The sequence below is a fragment of the Monodelphis domestica genome, chromosome 2 (genome assembly GCF_027887165.1).
Source record: "Monodelphis domestica isolate mMonDom1 chromosome 2, mMonDom1.pri, whole genome shotgun sequence".
Classification (NCBI taxonomy): Eukaryota; Metazoa; Chordata; class Mammalia; order Didelphimorphia; family Didelphidae; genus Monodelphis; species Monodelphis domestica.
This window is the reverse complement of record NC_077228.1, coordinates 292337109-292354615: the sequence shown is the minus strand read 5'-3', so window position 1 is coordinate 292354615 and position 17507 is coordinate 292337109. Positions and strand designations below refer to the sequence as shown.

Sequence of the window (17507 nt, the reverse complement as noted above, 5' to 3'; positions counted from 1 at the left end):
ATATATACATATACCCTACACATAAACATATATACTTCATATTTATACATGTTCCATATATACATATACATGCACTATAATAAATTAATTTTATAATCCTATTATACACACTATTTACATATATTTACAATTTTCATATATGTGATGTCATTTGTGCTATATAATGTATGTTGCAATGTATGTTGTAGTATAGTTCAATATCTTACTTTATATTATTATCTGTCTTAAATTCTAATCTTATCTAACTAAAGCCCTATGTTCTAAAATCTCCTAAAACTAGTCTTACTTACCTATATGCCTATACCAAACTAAGTAGCTAACTAATTTTGTTATTAACTAATTTATAACTAATTATAACATTATAGTACTCTAACTATACGTTGTTTCACTCATTCAACTAGTGATTCAATGTAACCTAACCATGTTTATGTTTTTGTGTATATGTGTTTGTTATGTTGTTATTCATGCTCTGTTATGTTGTTTTGTTAGTGTCATGTCAGTGATACTGTTGTGGTAGTGTTGTGTTATGGTTGCATGCAATATACTTACCGAAACTTCAAATTATTCCTTCTCTTCTCAACTTATTTGAAGAATTCTTCCTCTCCACAATCTATGGTAGTAAAATGTAATTATGAATGCTTATGTGAATTTATGTTATGTTGTTTTGTGTTATATTACATTAACCCCCAAAATTTTAATCTATGAATTCATTAATTACTTGATCCTCTTCATTGAAAATTTCCTGCAAAGTCTTTATCTTTTTAATATTTATTAGTCTTTCAAGTCTTTTACAATGTCCATTAATTTCTGAATCCTCCTCTTGATCTGCATTGTCCTCTTCCATCCAAATATCCTCATCCACTGGAATGGTCCTCTTCTTATTGATCTTTCTGACTGTAGACTCTATTTGCCCGATGAATCTCAGCTCCTCACGATTTATTAGTCTTCATTTTCTTCTTCAATAAATTGTACACTTTCATTATTAATTCCATAAGCTAATTTTATATGTGAAAAATGATACCATGAATCTCTACCTAATACTTTTATGAAGATGGAGAAATTAACACAGTTGTATAAGGACCTACCCACCTTGATGTTTTTGCAAAATTTTTTACATATACTATATCACCTGGTTGAAAATTATGAAGAAAACAATCCAATGGACCAGATTGGATCAATACTCCCAAATAATGCAGTTCTCTAAGCTGTTGTTGCAATGCACTTAAATATGAAGCATGTTGACAATCTCCTTCTAAGAGAGATGAATACATTGTCCTACAAGTTTTTGCCTACAATGGAGTATGTCCAAACAGCATTTCTTAAGATGATATATGTAAATCTGCTCTTGTTCTTGTATGTAGGTAAAACAAAGCTATGGGAAGAATATCTAGCCATTTTAGATGAGTTTCAGCACAGATTTTCCCCACCATAGTCTTGAGTTCCCTATTCACACACTCCACTTGACCTGAACTTTGTGGGTGATAAAGAACATGATATTTGGGTGTTATTCCTAGATTTTCATAGAATCTTTTCAGGATATCTTGGGTAAAATGAGATCCCCTATCAGAGTCTATGGTAAATGGTACAACTAAATCTGCTGACTTCTGGACTAACACAGTTGCAGCTGCTATACCCCTTAGATAAGGAACTGCACCAGCAGTTATTGAATCAAGATGACAACTATATTATCCAATTGGATGCTAATTTTGTCCTAAAGTCTATTTCAGTACCATAGAAGCAATACCTTTAGTTTCAGTGACAAATAGTTGGAATGGTTTTGTATAGTCTGGGATACCCAAAGCTAGAGCAGATAAGATGACTTCTTTCAACTTACTTAAGGCTTGCAGATGTTCAGACCTTAGTTTCAGAGGTTCTGGTTCTGTATTCCTGGTTAGGAATCTGTTAGACACTTTGTTAATTCACTATATCCAGGTATCCATTGTCTACAGAAACCAGTTATTCCAAGAACAGCTCTGAGTTGATTTTTGATCTTAGGAGTACTCAGTTTCTGGATTCTTTTTCTGTGAAACTTCTGGAACCCTCTGATAACACAAAACCAAGATATGCACTTGAGACAAAATCCACTGTAATTTTGCCTTGGAGATTTTATGCCCATGCTTATATAATTCTAGCAAAAGAATCTTGCTATCTCTGAGAAACACTTTAGCATTTGGGGATGCAAGGAGAATATTATCCACAAAATGTACCAATTTACTTTCTTTGAATGTTATAGTATAATGTTGTGGAAGAGAGAAAATGGAAAAGTCTGCAACAGAGATGCAATAGCTGAGACTGCTGAGCTGTCACTCAAGGAGAACATCCTAATTGAAATGGTACACAGGAAAGACTGTTCAGAAAGATCTGACAAATTGAAAATCTTGACCTTTTTGCCTTGGAGACAGAAAGGAAGAAGGGTCTCTTGGCTTGGTGACAGAAAAAAAAGAAGGACAAAAGTTCAGCTCCCTCTGATTTCTCTGCTGTGTTATAGTGACTGAATTTCCAGATCTATTAACCAATTCTCCCAATCTGAACTATAATATTCCACCATCCTCCAACCTAGGAATTATTCTAGTGTTAGGGAAACCCCAAGCCCTCTTTCCCTCCATTTCCTTATCTTTTCCTTCTTCCCCAATAAACCCCTTACTTAATCTTAGAGAAGAGAAAGAATATTTTATTTGATACATCATAAAACTCACCCTGAGTTGATTTAGAGAGAACAACAGAAGAATCAACTGGAAGGGTTAGGGAAGAAGGGAGGGTGAAGGGAGGAAGGAGGAAGGAAGGGAAGAAGAAGGGAGGAATGGAGGGGATTAGCAGATCTGATCTTTAGTTATCATTTATCACTCAAATAATCCTTATTACAATTTGGCACCCTGAACAGACTGTACTCACATATAATATATAGGAAGCCAATAAGACGACAAAATGTTTAAGCAAATTATCTGTGGGATGGTAGTGTTGGCAGCAATTGCAGGATATTGGATATACAGTGTGGAAAGGAAACAAGAACAAGTTCTGAACTTTCTGCCACTGTGTTGGAACAAACAACAGTGGGAATATCCATAGAGAAGAAATTGACAAGACTGAAATTGGTGGGGAAAGGGGAAACTGGGAGTGGCATTGGGTCTTGTGATTAGAACACTTCCTTCCTGTGGGTGTGGGAAGTGGGAGGGGCTTTTTTCTGAGTCTCTGGATTGAGGTGTCTCTACTTGCTTCAGCTGGAAGAGACAGGTCCAATCAGCTCTGGAAGTCAGAACTGTTCTTGTTGCTTACTGTCTACTGCTAAGATTCTGAAATTAAGAAAACTAGCAATAGATAGGAACAGGAGAAACCCTCCACCAGTCTGTGAGGCCTGGTCTCAGCTCCAAAGCTGAGAAAGACTCCAACCTTATTTAGGGACCTCCCTCTTCCCTTTTCCCTGATACATCTCCATTCCAAACTGGGGATTAAAATTTATCTTATTTGAATATCACAGTCAGATAAGTGGACTATCTTTTCTGGGCATAGAGGGAGCTGAACCTCAGTTCAGTCATCCAACTACAAACGGTCCTTATCAGACCCCTGCTGAGTGACCAAATTCTGAGGAAAGGCCTGTCCCTCAGGAGGGTCTGTGTTTAGCCTGCTCTGGGGCAACTTTGGCAGAAATCCAGCAAGAAGACATCCCCTCAGGCTATCATAACTGGTTCATTTTTCAGACACCCCATTTTGGTTAAAACAGCCTCTCCGCAGAGGGCATCTCTCTCCTTTGCTTCACTGGCAGCCACATTCCCTCTCTCCCTTCAACTCCTCCATACCCTGCTACAAACCTTCCTTATCCCCTGTTCTCCATATCCTCCCCATCTTTCTACAGAATAAATATTATAACACTATCCTTTATAGTACAATGACAACTATAATTTTAGATTCTGTGGGATATATTACTAACACCACAATATTCATATTAAACATGCCTTTTCAAAAAGACACCATACTATGCCAAATACTGACAGAGGTTTACATTATTGTTACAGCTATAATACAAACTATTACCTACCTGAAGAATATTTATAGATGTGTAATTCCAAAGACAGCATTGATTGTGGTAGTTGATACCAATCTGGAAGTACTGGTGAAGAACATGTTTGAGGAATTCTTAAAGGCAAAAGAGATCAGATAAAGGATAAGGGAAATGGTCAGCCAGACAATGCATCTAAGGATAAAGAAAAGAAGGCCAAGAAAACAAAGTTGGGTGCACAGGGAAATGACAATGACAAGGAAATCAATGCAAACAAAGATGCTGAAAAAATTCTTCCACTAAAAGATATTACTAAGATCTCTTATTCAGCTGGAGTGTTGAACTCCAAAGTTCATAAGTAATTTACTGCTCAAGAATTAGATCCCATAAAGAAAAGGTTTCCAAAGTTCATATTGGAGCTCCATAGATCTCATAACAAATTAAAATGTGCTTTCCATTTTTTGAGCCCACTTTTGAAGATGTTGAATTTCTTCTGACAAAATTTTCAGTCCCCATAAACATCACCAATTTATTGATAGAACAAGATCATAAAGCACCCTGACAAGCTGGCCAACAGAGGAGCAAAGAGAGAACTTTGACTTCTCTAATCCTATTAGCATGACCTATCTGAGGAAATGCAGAGAGGGCTTGCTCCAAGCTATTAAGATGTGTTGCTCCAAGCCAAATTCTTGGGGAAAATTTGATAAGATGATGCAAGACAAGGGAGAAGATTCAGCTTCATTTATTGATTGCCTTTCTGAAACATTACAATTATTACAATAGTTTTTAGATCTCTATTCAGAATTTGTGAAAATTGGCTTGGTGAATTGATGAATCCTTGTGGCCAATGAGTCCAGTTCTACTGGGTTTTTTCACTGGGTAAAAGCAAAGATCTTTTGAGAATCCTCATGAATTGGAATTGAGAAAAAAAGCTGAGGATAAATCTACCAAGGTGAAAATATCTTGCCTGCCTTGGAATGGAAGAAATTATAGCAGCTGGACTTGGTACAATAGGGTGTGTCTTTATTACATAATAATTTACCATTCTTAAATCCTGAATGAATTGATATACCACTTTGCCATTTTGATCTAATTTTGGCTTTTTGAATGGAAGAATAGGGGTATTAAATTCTGAGAAGCAAGGTATTATGATCCCTTGTTGGATTAGGGATTCAATGATTTGTCTTATACCCTCAATTGCTTCTTTAGTTAAGGGATATTGAAGTACACAAGGTCCTTCCTTAGTCCTCACTCTTATAGGAGTAGCTGATTTCAATAGACTTACATCTGTGGAAGACTTTGACCAAAGATCTTCAGGGATATCCTCAGGTATAGAATAGATTGAATCTAAGTCATCCTCTGTACTGACTAAATCTAAGAACAGCAATGGAAAATCTTTCAGAGATTTTTCTGGCAGATGTAATGAGATATCACCAGTATCAGTATATTGGGTTGTTGCTCTTAATTTACATAATAAATAAATTTACATAATAAATTAATAAAAACATAAATAAATAAATTTACATAATAAATAAATACAAAATAAATACCTAAAAGATTCATTAGACAATCTGGCATACAAAGAAATGCATGTTCCACAGATAAGGGACCGAAAGTAATCATTTTTGGTTGTAATTTTACTGGATTCTTTTCTCTATTTCATTGGTTTTGGCTTCCCCTGAGTAATGTGGACAATTTGGATGGAGATCTGAGGTCACTGTCCCATCACTGCATTTTAGTCTTTAGGGACACCCAACAAGTGGCTAGGTAAACAGGGTTCTTAACCATTTTTGTGTCATGAACTAAAGTCTGTGGAGCCTGGACTTCTTAGAACAATGATTTTAAACACATAGAATACACAGGATTACAAAGGAAACCAGTTCTATTGAAATAAAACTGTGAATTTTATCATCCAAGTTTATATATGCTTCTGAAATCTATCAATGTACCCATTGAGTAGGCCAATGAATCTTAGTGAACAACTCTTGCCTTAGATGTCTTCAGACTCTGATTATCTGTCTGCTTTGTGCATCAGTCATAAATGCTATGGTCAGCTAAATAGGGAGGAGATACTATGTCTTTTTCATAATCTTTTGAGCCATCAAGACTTGTTGTAGAATCATACTGTTCCAGAAAATCTTTGGTCTGCTATTTATCTATAAGTCCTTCTATATTCAGTCTTAAGAACTGTGTCAGTGATGAAAGAAGTTATTATGGAATAAAGAATGAAAGATGTGATGAAGAATGTCAGTGGAGGAAAAATTGACCACATATTACCATGTCTCTAGGCAAGATCTTCCCTGGGAACTTTTTCATCAGGTAAAATCATACTAAAATAAATGCTAAGAGTAATTTTGAAACTTAAATTGACTTTAGATCAAAAGGCAATGTGGAGATAGAGATAATGTAATAAATAATAAAATTAAGAAGAGGAAAGAATCCATTCTATTCTTTGATTTTTTTGGGGTGGCTATGTGTGATTTGTGATAGCTTTAGTGTAAAGGCAGCTAAGTGACACAATGGAAAGATTACTGGGGCTGGAGTCAAGAAGAACTGACTTCAAATCTGGCCTCAGACATTTACTAGCTGTGTCACCTTGGTCAAGCCATAGAATCCTTGCTTCCTAAAATTAAAAATCCCAACGTTTCCTTACCTATAAAATAACTAGTGGGTCAACTAGGTGGTGCAGTAGATAGAGTTCTGGACTTGGAAGACCCTTCTTCCAGAGTTCAAATATTGTCTCAGACAGTTCACTAGTTGTGTGACCCTGGGAAATTCACTTAACCCTCTATGCATCAGTTTTCTCATCTGGAAAAAGAACCAGAGAAGAAGGAAATGCCAAACCAGTACAGTATCTTTGTCAGGAAAATCCCAAATAGGGTCATGAAGAGTCTGACATGACCAAAAACAACTAAACAACAAAATCAACAAATGGAAAAATAATATCACTTACCTCTCAGGGTTGTTGTGAGGATAAAACGAAATAATACATTAAAAAACTTTTTTTACCTTAAGGCATTATATAAATCATATTTATTATTGTTATTAGAGTAATGGACTTAGCATCAGAAAACCTTGAATTCAAATCCCACCTTATATTTTTTCTAGCTTAGTGACTCTTAGTGAGTTACTTAATCTCTCTGAGATTCAGGTTCAAAATCTGTTAAATGAGGATAATAACAGAGCCAAGCTCACAGGTTGTTAAAAAGATCAAATGAGATAATACATTAAAAAACTTTTCAAACTTTAAAACACTAGATAAATGAATTATATTAAAGATCATTTAGTCTAATACCATAGTTTTTTAGAATCAATCTCTCTCTTTAACATCTCTAATATTTGCTCTGAAGATGAGTGTTTTGTGTAAAAAGGCTTTCCTTTTTTTTTCCCTCCCTACCTTCTATCTTAGAATCAATACTGTATATTAGTTTCGAGGTAGAAGGGTGGTAAGGGCTAGCCAATGGAGGTTAAATGACTTGCTCAGGGTCATACAGTTAGGAAGTATCTGGGTCACATTTGAACCCAGGACCTCCTGTCTCTAGCTTTGTATACACTGAGTCGCCTACCTGCCTCCATAGTAGGCTTTCAATAAATAGTTGCTAAATGGATGGTTGCTTTAAAGTTTAAATAGTCTTCTATAGGGTAATTGAATTAGATTAGCAAGGAATCTCAGGATCCACTCATTTTACAGATGAAGAAAATGAGACCTAGGAAGATTGTTTCTCATGGGCACAGAGGTAGTTATGATCATAGGAAACCCTGGATAGCTAGTTGGCATAGGGAGACATCATCATGAGTTCAAGTCTAACCTTAGATACTTCATAGCTTTGTGACTCTGGGCAAGCCACCTAACTCTGCTTACCTCAGTTTCCTCATCTGTTAATTGAACTGGAGAAGGAAACAGGAGATCATTTTAGTATCTATGCCAAGAAAACAATGGAGTCATAAAGAGTTGGTCACAACTGAAAAATGACTGAACAACAACTCATTCAAAAGGCATCAAACTGTGGTCCTTAAAAGACAGGTTTCCTAAACCCTGCTCACCTGTATTCTCTTTCTAACATTCTACACTCTACTACTCCTGGTTTAGTCACAGAATAATTAGCGAGGAGGGAGCTCTTTAGAGATCTAGCCTAACCCAAGCAGCTTGAAGAATACTCTCTGCATCATTACAAATGGGCCATCATGCTTTTATTTAATGACCTTCAAATAGGGAAAAGCCACTAACCCCCCAGGAAACCCATTCTATTTTCATATAAATTTAATTGTAAGAGAAAGTTTTTCTAGATATCTAGCCTACATTTCCTTTTTGCAATAGGCACAATTGAAAAAGACTGAACAACAACTAATCACATTATTGACTTATATTGAGTTTGTTGTCCACCAAACTCCCAGATTTTTTGAAACTGCCAATTAATTATACTTCTTCCAATGAAGTTGAATTTTTGAGTCTAAGTGAAAGATTACACATTTATTTTTTAAAAATTTGTCTTATTAAATTCAGTTAAATATTTTAAACATTCCATATCTTTAAGAATCCAAAGTCTGATATTTAGTTTACTAACTATACTCCCAAGTTTTCTATCATCTACAAATTTCTAGGTATGTTGTAAGAAAGCCAGTGATAAAAACAAAAACATGGCAAAGAATTGGAAATTTAGGGGATGCCCTTCAATTGAAGAGTGACTAAACAAATTATGATATTTGATTGTGATGGGATACTACTGTGCAATAAGAAGGGATCAGCAGGCTAATTTAAAAAAAAAAAACTTTGAAAGGACTACATAAGATAATAAACAGTGAAATAAGTAGAACCAAGAGAACATTATATACAACTGTAGAACTGATACTGGAAGAATAAATTGTGAATATTACCTCCAGACAGTGAACTGAAAGGTGAAAACATGAAAATCTTAATTTGTATGAACATATCAGTCATATACCAAAACTTCTGAATGAGAGGAGGGTGGGGAGGGTTTGGGACATTTGTGGATGGGATTTATTATGTAGATATGAAGATAAGTAGTTAAACTTAAGAGATTATATTTCGTTTATGTACAATCTTCTTTGTATATGGAAATGCTTGTTTTATTTGGTTTTGTAAAATTTGGAATTAAAAAAAAGAAAAAAGGAAGTAGAGTTTGCATTTTCAAAATTGATATTTTCACAAATGAAAACCTATAACTTTTTCCTCCTTTTGGTAGTAGATAGATTCAATATTTTGCCATGGCTGATACCAGGAAAAAAAACAAAACAAAACAAAGAGCTAAGTCCAGATGCCTTGGGCACTCCTCTGGAGTGTTGGGTTAGCAAATAGACATTTATGAAGCACTTACTATGTTCCAGGCACTCTGCTAAAAACTGGGCGTACTTAAAAGAGACAAAAGACAGTCTCTGCTCTCAAGGAGTCCACAATCTAATTGGGAGTCAACAAGCAAACATTTATGTACAAGGAAGCTATTTATAGAATAAGTAGGAAATAATTTATGGAGGGAAGACACCAGGCTCAGTGCTCTAGAATTAAAAGAGGTTGGGAAAGTGTTCCTATAGAAGACAGGATTTTTGATGGGACTTAAAGAGGCCAGTGACCTAAGCGTTATCTAAGCCTTTAAAGAACCCAAGAAAGGAAGCCTGTAAGTAGGAGAGAGAAAAATTTAAATCACTGGTCATTTACATCTTATTGTGAAAGGAAAAATTGAAAACTTGAACATCTATGAAGGGAGAGAAAATATAAAGGGTATGAATATCTGAAAATGGAGGGCAAAATTAGAATAAGACCCCAAATCTTCCCTCACCAGACTTCTATTTTGGATTAGTCCTATAGTTCCAGGACCCACTGATAATGTCCAAAGAACATAACTATAACTTTCTTTCCTTTCTGACTGTTGCTCTCTAGGGAGGAGAGAAGGAAAATGTCAAAGGAACATGGGAAACATTCCTCTTTCTTGTGTATTCTGAAAGAAAATGGATTGTTTTGAGTATTCTCAAAGGGAACAGATGATAGTGTTATTAGGTTCCTATATTTGTTTTGCTTTTTTTTTAGGATTAGTTTTCTTCTTTTATTTTCCTCCCAAGTTTAGAATAATTTTAATCAATCCAATTGTCCTGGTCAGAAGTTGACAGGATGTTTACTCAGCAATTTACTGACAGGAAAAGACAAACGAGAATGAGAAAGATTCCTTCTCTCTCTTCTATCTCACCCCCCCCCCCCCGCCCCAATTTGTCTTCTGCTCTTTAGCTACCAAGAGTAACTAACTCACATTCCCCCAAAGGAAGACAGAATATTAGAGGATGAATTAATTGGATTGCCACAAATGTCAAAACATTTAAAACGGACATTTTCTCCTGAAGACAGGCAGCAACTTCTTTAAATGTGCTGAGTTTTATGTCTTATTTTTAGCTACAAAAGAAAGAAAAATATTTCGAAAGCTAACTGGCAGTCATTAAAAACTAAAGACAAAGGGTAACCTTTTAGACCACTTGCTGTTATTTTGTGGGAGTCTAATGTAAAGGGGACTCTTGTGGAATAATGGACTTCTCTTCCCCACATTAGAACAAAGAAAGAATTAGAATCTATCTTTCTGAAGATTCTGGCATCCAATTTTTGTTTTTTTCCCTGGACTTCTGGTTGCTAGACTTCTGGCCCGCCCTCATCCTCCATCTGTTTAAACTGAATGTCCTGAAGGCCATCTTTCCAAGGGTAGAAAATGCCAATATTCCTGCCTCTTCTTCCTTTCTGGTACCGAATTTTGTTAGACATGACTCAATAACAACAAAGGTTTCCTTTGGACTCTAAATCTGTGATCCTATGCTCCTCTAAATATTATTTTCTGAATATGTGATAAGTATACTTTCTGTGTCATTTAAGTCAGTGATAAAAATGTAAAAGACCCAAAGAAAATCACTGATTTTCTTGGACAATGAAATGGCAATATCTATGGATAAGTCACTGTGGGTTGAAATGACTACAGAAAATTTAGAATTATAGAATGTCAGCTGGAATGGAATTTTGAGATAATATATCTCAACTCCCTAATTTTACAGAGAAATAAGCGGAGACCTAGAGAGAGGAATTGAGTTGCCCAAAGTCATATTTGGAACAGAAAGAAATTGAAGAAAAAGGAAGCTTCTAATAGGCAAAGAGGAGGGGAAAATATTTGTTGGGAAAAGAGGTATGGAAAAGTGAAGAATGAAAAGTATATTCAGAAGACAATTCAACCAGTCTCGTTCTTATAGTAACAGAAAATGTGTCCTCTGCTTTAAGAAATATTTCCCCTTCCGCCGAAGAGAGCAGGGACGTCTGAAACAACAGCAACCCTCAGGGCTGGCAGGACAGCCTCAGGGGCCAGATCCTTCTGTTCAAGTCTCAGTGAAAGTCACTGCCCTAGGAGCTCCGGGAAGCCATGGCCCCTTCCCCCACAGAGAGCAGGGACGTCTGAAACAACAGCAACCCTCAGGGCCGACAAAACAGCCTCACGGCCAGCTATTCTGAAGGCAACTTCCAGAAAGCAACCCGACCCAGTCCAGTCGAGGGGGCACCTTAGCAGCAGGGAAACAGAGAGAACCGGGGGAGAGTGTGGCCCCCTGGTCCAACCCTTCCATTCCAGTTCCAGTGAAAGTCATTGCCTGAAGGCATACTCAGTTTAACCCAGGGAAAGCTCATAGAACAGACAATCTGCCCAGGACTAAAGCCTCTGAACACCAGACAGAGATAAGAAAAGCTAATCCTCTCCATTCAGAGATGGCAAACTCCACAGAAGCACAGAAGCCCCAAAATCCCAAGAAAAATAAGAAGAAAGGGGTGACTTTGGACACATTCTATGGAGCCAAAATACAAAATACAGAGGAGATAGAAGATGAAACACAAGAAAATGCTCCAAAACCTTCCAAAGGAAATGGAAACTCTCCACAAACCCATGAAGAATTTGAATCAGAAATTACCAAAAAGATGGAAGCCTTCTGGGAGGAAAAGTGGGAAATAATACAAAAGAAATTCACGCACCTACAAAACCAGTTCGACCAAAGTGAAAAGGAAAACCAGGCTTTAAAGGCTAGAATCAGGCAACTGGAAGACAACAATCATGTAAAACAGCAAGAATTAATAAAGCAAAGCCAAAATACCAAGAAATTAGAAGAGAACATAAAATATCTCACCGACAAGGTGACAGATCTGGAAAATAGAGGGAGAAGAGATAATTTAAGAATAATTGGACTTCCAGAAAAGCCAGAAATAAACACCAAACTCGACATCGTGATACAAGATATAATCAAAGAAAATTGCCCAGAGATTCTAGAACAAGGGGGTAATACAGCCACTGACAGAGCTCACAGAACACCTTCTACACTAAACCCCCAAAAGACAACTCCCAGGAATGTAATTGTCAAATTCCAAAGCTCTCAAACAAAAGAAAAAATCCTACAGGAAGCCAGAAAAAGACAATTTAGATATAAAGGAATGCCAATCAGGGTCACACAAGACCTTGCAAGTTCTACTCTGAATGATCGTAAGGCATGGAACATGATCTTCAGAAAAGCAAGAGAGCTGGGTCTTCAACCAAGAATCAGCTACCCAGCAAAACTGACTATATACTTCCAAGGGAAAGTATGGGCATTCAACAAAATAGAAGACTTCCAACTTTTTGCAAAGAAAAGACCAGAGCTCTGTGGAAAGTTTGATACCTAAAAACAAAGAGCAAGGAATACCTGAAAAGGTAAATATTAAGGAAAGGGGAAAAATGTTATCTTCTTCTTTTACTCAAACTCTCTTCTATAAGGACTACATTTATATTAATCTATGTATACAAACATGTGGGGAAAATGTAATGTATAAATAGGGGGTAAAGAAAGACCAAATAGAATAATCTTTCTCACACAAATATTCACATGGGAAGGGGAGGGGAAGAAAACTCCTATAAGAAGGAGAGGAAGAGAGGACTTTTTACTTAAACCTTAATCTCAGGGAAATCAACTCTGAGAGGGAAAAACATCCAGATCCATTGGGATCTTGAATTCTATCTTACCCAATAAGGGTAGGGAGAAGGGAAAACCAAGGGGGGAGGGGGAGAGGGAAAACAAAAAGGGAGGGAAAGAGAGGGGGGAAGGGGAGGGAACAAAAAGGGAGGGACTAAAAAGGGAAACATCAAGGGAGGGGACAAGGGGGACTGATTCAAAGTAAATCACTGGACTAAAAGGTAGAGCTGAAGAAGAAAAGGTTAGAATTAGGGAAGGCTATCAAAATGCCAGGGAGTCCACAAATGACAATCATAACTTTGAACGTGAATGGGATGAACTCACCCATAAAACGTAGACGAATAGCAGAATGGATTAGAATCCAAAACCCTACCATATGTTGTCTTCAAGAAACACACATGAGGTGGGTTGACACCCACAAGGTCAGAATTAAAGGATGGAGTAAGACCTTCTGGGCCTCAACTGACAGAAAGAAGGCAGGAATGGTAATCATGATATCTGATAAAGCCAAAGCAAAAATAGACCTGATCAAAAGGGATAGGGAAGGTAATTATATTTTGTTAAAAGGGACTTTAGACAATGAGGAAATATCATTAATCAACATGTATGCACCAAATAATATAGCACCCAAATTTCTAATGGAGAAACTAGGAGAATTGAAGGAAGAAATAGACAGTAAAACCATATTAGTGGGAGACTTAAACCAACCATTATCAAATTTAGATAAATCAAATCAAAAAATAAATAAGAAAGAGGTAAAAGAAGTGAATGAAATCTTAGAAAAATTAGAATTAATAGACATATGGAGAAAAATAAATAGGGATAAAAAGGAATACACCTTCTTCTCAGCACCACATGGCACATTCACAAAAATTGACCATACATTAGGTCACAGAAACATAGCACACAAATGCAGAAAAGCAGAAATAATGAATGCAGCCTTCTCAGATCACAAGGCAATAAAAATAATGAGTAATGGTACATGGAAAACCAAATCTAAAACCAATTGGAAATTAAACAATATGATACTCCAAAACCATTTAGTTAAAGAAGAAATCATAGAAACAATTAATAATTTCATCGAGGAAAATGACAATGGCGAGACATCCTTTCAAACCTTTTGGGATGCAGCCAAAGCGGTAATCAGAGGTAAATTCATATCCCTGAATGCTTATATTAACAAACAAGGGAGAGCAGAGATCAATCAATTGGAAATAAAAATGAAAAAACTCGAAAGCGATCAAATTAAAAACCCCAAGCAGAAAACCAAACTAGAAATCCTAAAAATTAAGGGAGAAATTAATAAAATCGAAAGTGATAGAACTATTGATTTAATAAATAAGACAAGAAGCTGGTACTTTGAATAAACAAACAAAATAGACAATGTACTGGTCAATCTAATTTAAAAAAGGAAGGAAGAAAAGCAAATTCACAGCATTAAAGATGAAAAGGGGGACAGCACCTCCGACGAAGAGGAAATTAAGGCAATCATTAGAAATTACTTTGCCCAATTATATGGCAATAAATATACCAATTTAGGAGATATGGATGAATATATAAAAAAATACAAACTGCCTAGACTAACAGAAGAGGAAATAGAAGTCTTAAATAATCCCATATCAGAAAATGAAATCCAATAAGCCATCAAAGAACTTCCTAAGAAAAAATCCCCAGGGCCTGATGGATTCACCAGTGAATTCTATCAAACATTCAGAGAACAGTTAATCCCAATACTATGCAAACTATTTGACATAATAAGCAAAGAGGGAGTTCTACTAAACTCCTTTTACGACACAAACGTGGTACTGATTCCAAAACCAGGCAGGTCAAAAACAGAGAAAGAAAACTATAGACCAATCTCCCTAATGAATATAGATGCAAAAATCTTAAATAGGATACTAGCAAAAAGACTCCAGCAAGTGATCAGAAGGATCATTCACCATGATCAAGTAGGATTTATACCAGGGATGCAGGGCTGGTTCAACATTAGGAAAACCATCCACATAATTGACCACATCAACAAGCAAACCAGCAAGAACCACATGATTATCTCAATAGACGCAGAAAAAGCATTTGATAAAATACAACACCCATTCCTATTAAAAACACTAGAAAGCATAGGAATAGAAGGGTTATTCCTAAAAATAATAAACAGTATATATCTAAAACCATCAGCTAATATCATCTGCAATGGGGATAAACTAGACGCATTCCCAATAAGATCAGGAGTGAAACAAGGATGCCCATTACACCTCTACTATTTGACATTGTACTAGAAACACTAGCAGTAGCAATTAGAGAAGAAAAAGAAATTGAAGGCATCAAAATAGGCAAGGAGGAGACCAAGTTATCACTCTTTGCAGATGACATGATGGTCTACTTAAAGAATCCTAGAGATTCAACCAAAAAGCTAATTGAAATAATCAACAACTTTAGCAAAGTTGCAGGATACAAAATAAACCCACATAAATCATCAGCTTTTCTATATACCTCCAACACAGCTCAGCAGCAAGAACTAGAAAGAGAAATCCCATTCAAAATCACCTGAGACAAAATAAAATACCTAGGAATCTACCTCCCAAGACAAACACAGGAACTATATGAACACAACTACAAAACACTCGCCACACAACTAAAACTAGACTTGAGCAGTTGGAAATAACATTAACTGCTCATGGATAGGACGAGCCAATATAATAAAAATGACCATCCTACCCAAACTTATTTATCTATTTAGTGCCATACCCATGGAACTTCCAAAAATTTTTTTTTACTGATTTAGAAAAAACCATAACAAAGTTCATTTGGAAGAAAAAAAGATCAAGGATATCCAGGGAAATAATGAAAAAAAAAACACATATGGTGGGGGCCTTGCAGTCCCTGACCTTAAACTATATTACAAAGCAGCAGTCATCAAAACAATTTGGTACTGGCTAAGAAACAGAAAGGAAGATCAGTGGAATAGACTGGGGGAAAGCGACCTCAGCAAGACAGTATACGATAAACCCAAAGATCCCAGGTCTTGGGACAAAAATCCACTATTCGATAAAAACTGCTGGGAAAATTGGAAGACAGTGTGGGAGAGATTAGGAATTGATCAACACCTCACACCCTACACCAAGATAAATTCAAAATGGGTGAGTGACTTAAACATAAAGAAGGAAACCATAAGTAAATTGGGTAAACACAGAATAGTATACATGTCAGACCTTTGGGAGGCGAAAGGCTTTAAAACCAAGCAAGACATAGAAAGAATCACAAAATGTATGATAAATAATTTTGACTACGTCAAACTAAAAAGCTTTTGTACAAACAAAACCAATGTAACTAAAATCAGAAGGGAAACAACAAATTGGGAAAAAATCTTCATAGAAACCTCTGACAAAGGTTTAATTACTCATATTTATAAAGAGCTAAATCAATTGTACAAAAAATCAAGCCATTCTCCAATTGATAAATGGGCAAGGGACATGGCTAGGCAGTTCTCAGATAAAGAAATCAAAACTATTAATAAGCACATGAAAAAGTGTTTTAAATCTCTTATACTCAGAGAGATGCAAATAAAAACAACTCTGTGGTATCACCTCATACCTAGCAGATTGGCTAACATAACAGCAAAGGAAAGTAATGAATGCTGGAGGGGATGTGGCAAAGTAGGGACATTAATTCATTGCTGGTAGAGTTGTGAACTGATCCAACCATTCTGGAGGGCAATTTGGAACTATGCCCAAAAGGCTTTAAAAGACTGTCTCCCCTTTGATCCAGCCATAGCACTGCTGGGTTTATACCCCAAAGAGATCATAAGGAAAAAGACTTGTACAAGAATATTCATAGCTGCACTCTTTGTGGTGGCAAAAAACTGGAAAATGAGGGGATGCCCTTCAATTGGAGAATGGCTAAACAAATTGTGGTATATGTTGGTGATGGAATACTATTGTGCTAAAAGGAATAATAAAGTGGAGGAATTCCACCGAGACTGGAACAACCTCCAGGAAGTGATGCAGAGCGAGAGGAGCAGAACCAGGAGAACATTGTACACAGAGACTAATACACTGTGGTATAATCGAACGTAATGGACTTCTCCATTAGTGGCAGTGTAATGTCCCTGAACAATTTGCAGGGATCTAGGAAAAAAAAAAACACTATTCATAAGCAAAGGATAAACTATGGGAGTGGAAACACTGAGGAAAAGCAACTGCCTGAATACAGCGGTTGAGGGGACATGACAGAGGAGAGACTCTAAATGAACACTCTAATGCAAATTTATCAACATAGCAATGGGTTCAAATCAAGAAAACATGTAATGCCCAGTGGATTTACGCGTCGGCTATGGGGGTGGGGGGAAGGAAAAGAAAATGATCTATGTCTTTAATGAATAATGCTTGGAAATGATCAAATAAAATATATTTAAAAAAAAAAGAAATATTCCCACTCTCTGTGACTATTGGTTTGTTTTGGTTTCTGAAATTTATACTAGAAAGAGCACTGGCTCTGGGAATCACAGGATGGGAACTCAAAAACCTCCCTCTGGAACTATCTGAAT

The 17507-nt window shown here is 36.3% G+C and overlaps 1 long non-coding RNA gene across 1 annotated transcript; it reads right to left on the bottom strand.

Annotated features, from left to right (window-relative positions):
- Positions 1–21: 21 nt before the first annotated feature.
- Positions 22–10106, bottom strand: LOC130457387 (uncharacterized). Its single transcript, XR_008916562.1, has 3 exons — positions 5280–10106; positions 4034–4131; positions 22–2042 (listed from the first exon to the last, which is right to left on the bottom strand). It is a non-coding gene; the product is annotated as an uncharacterized LOC130457387 (long non-coding RNA).
- Positions 10107–17507: the final 7401 nt, after the last annotated feature.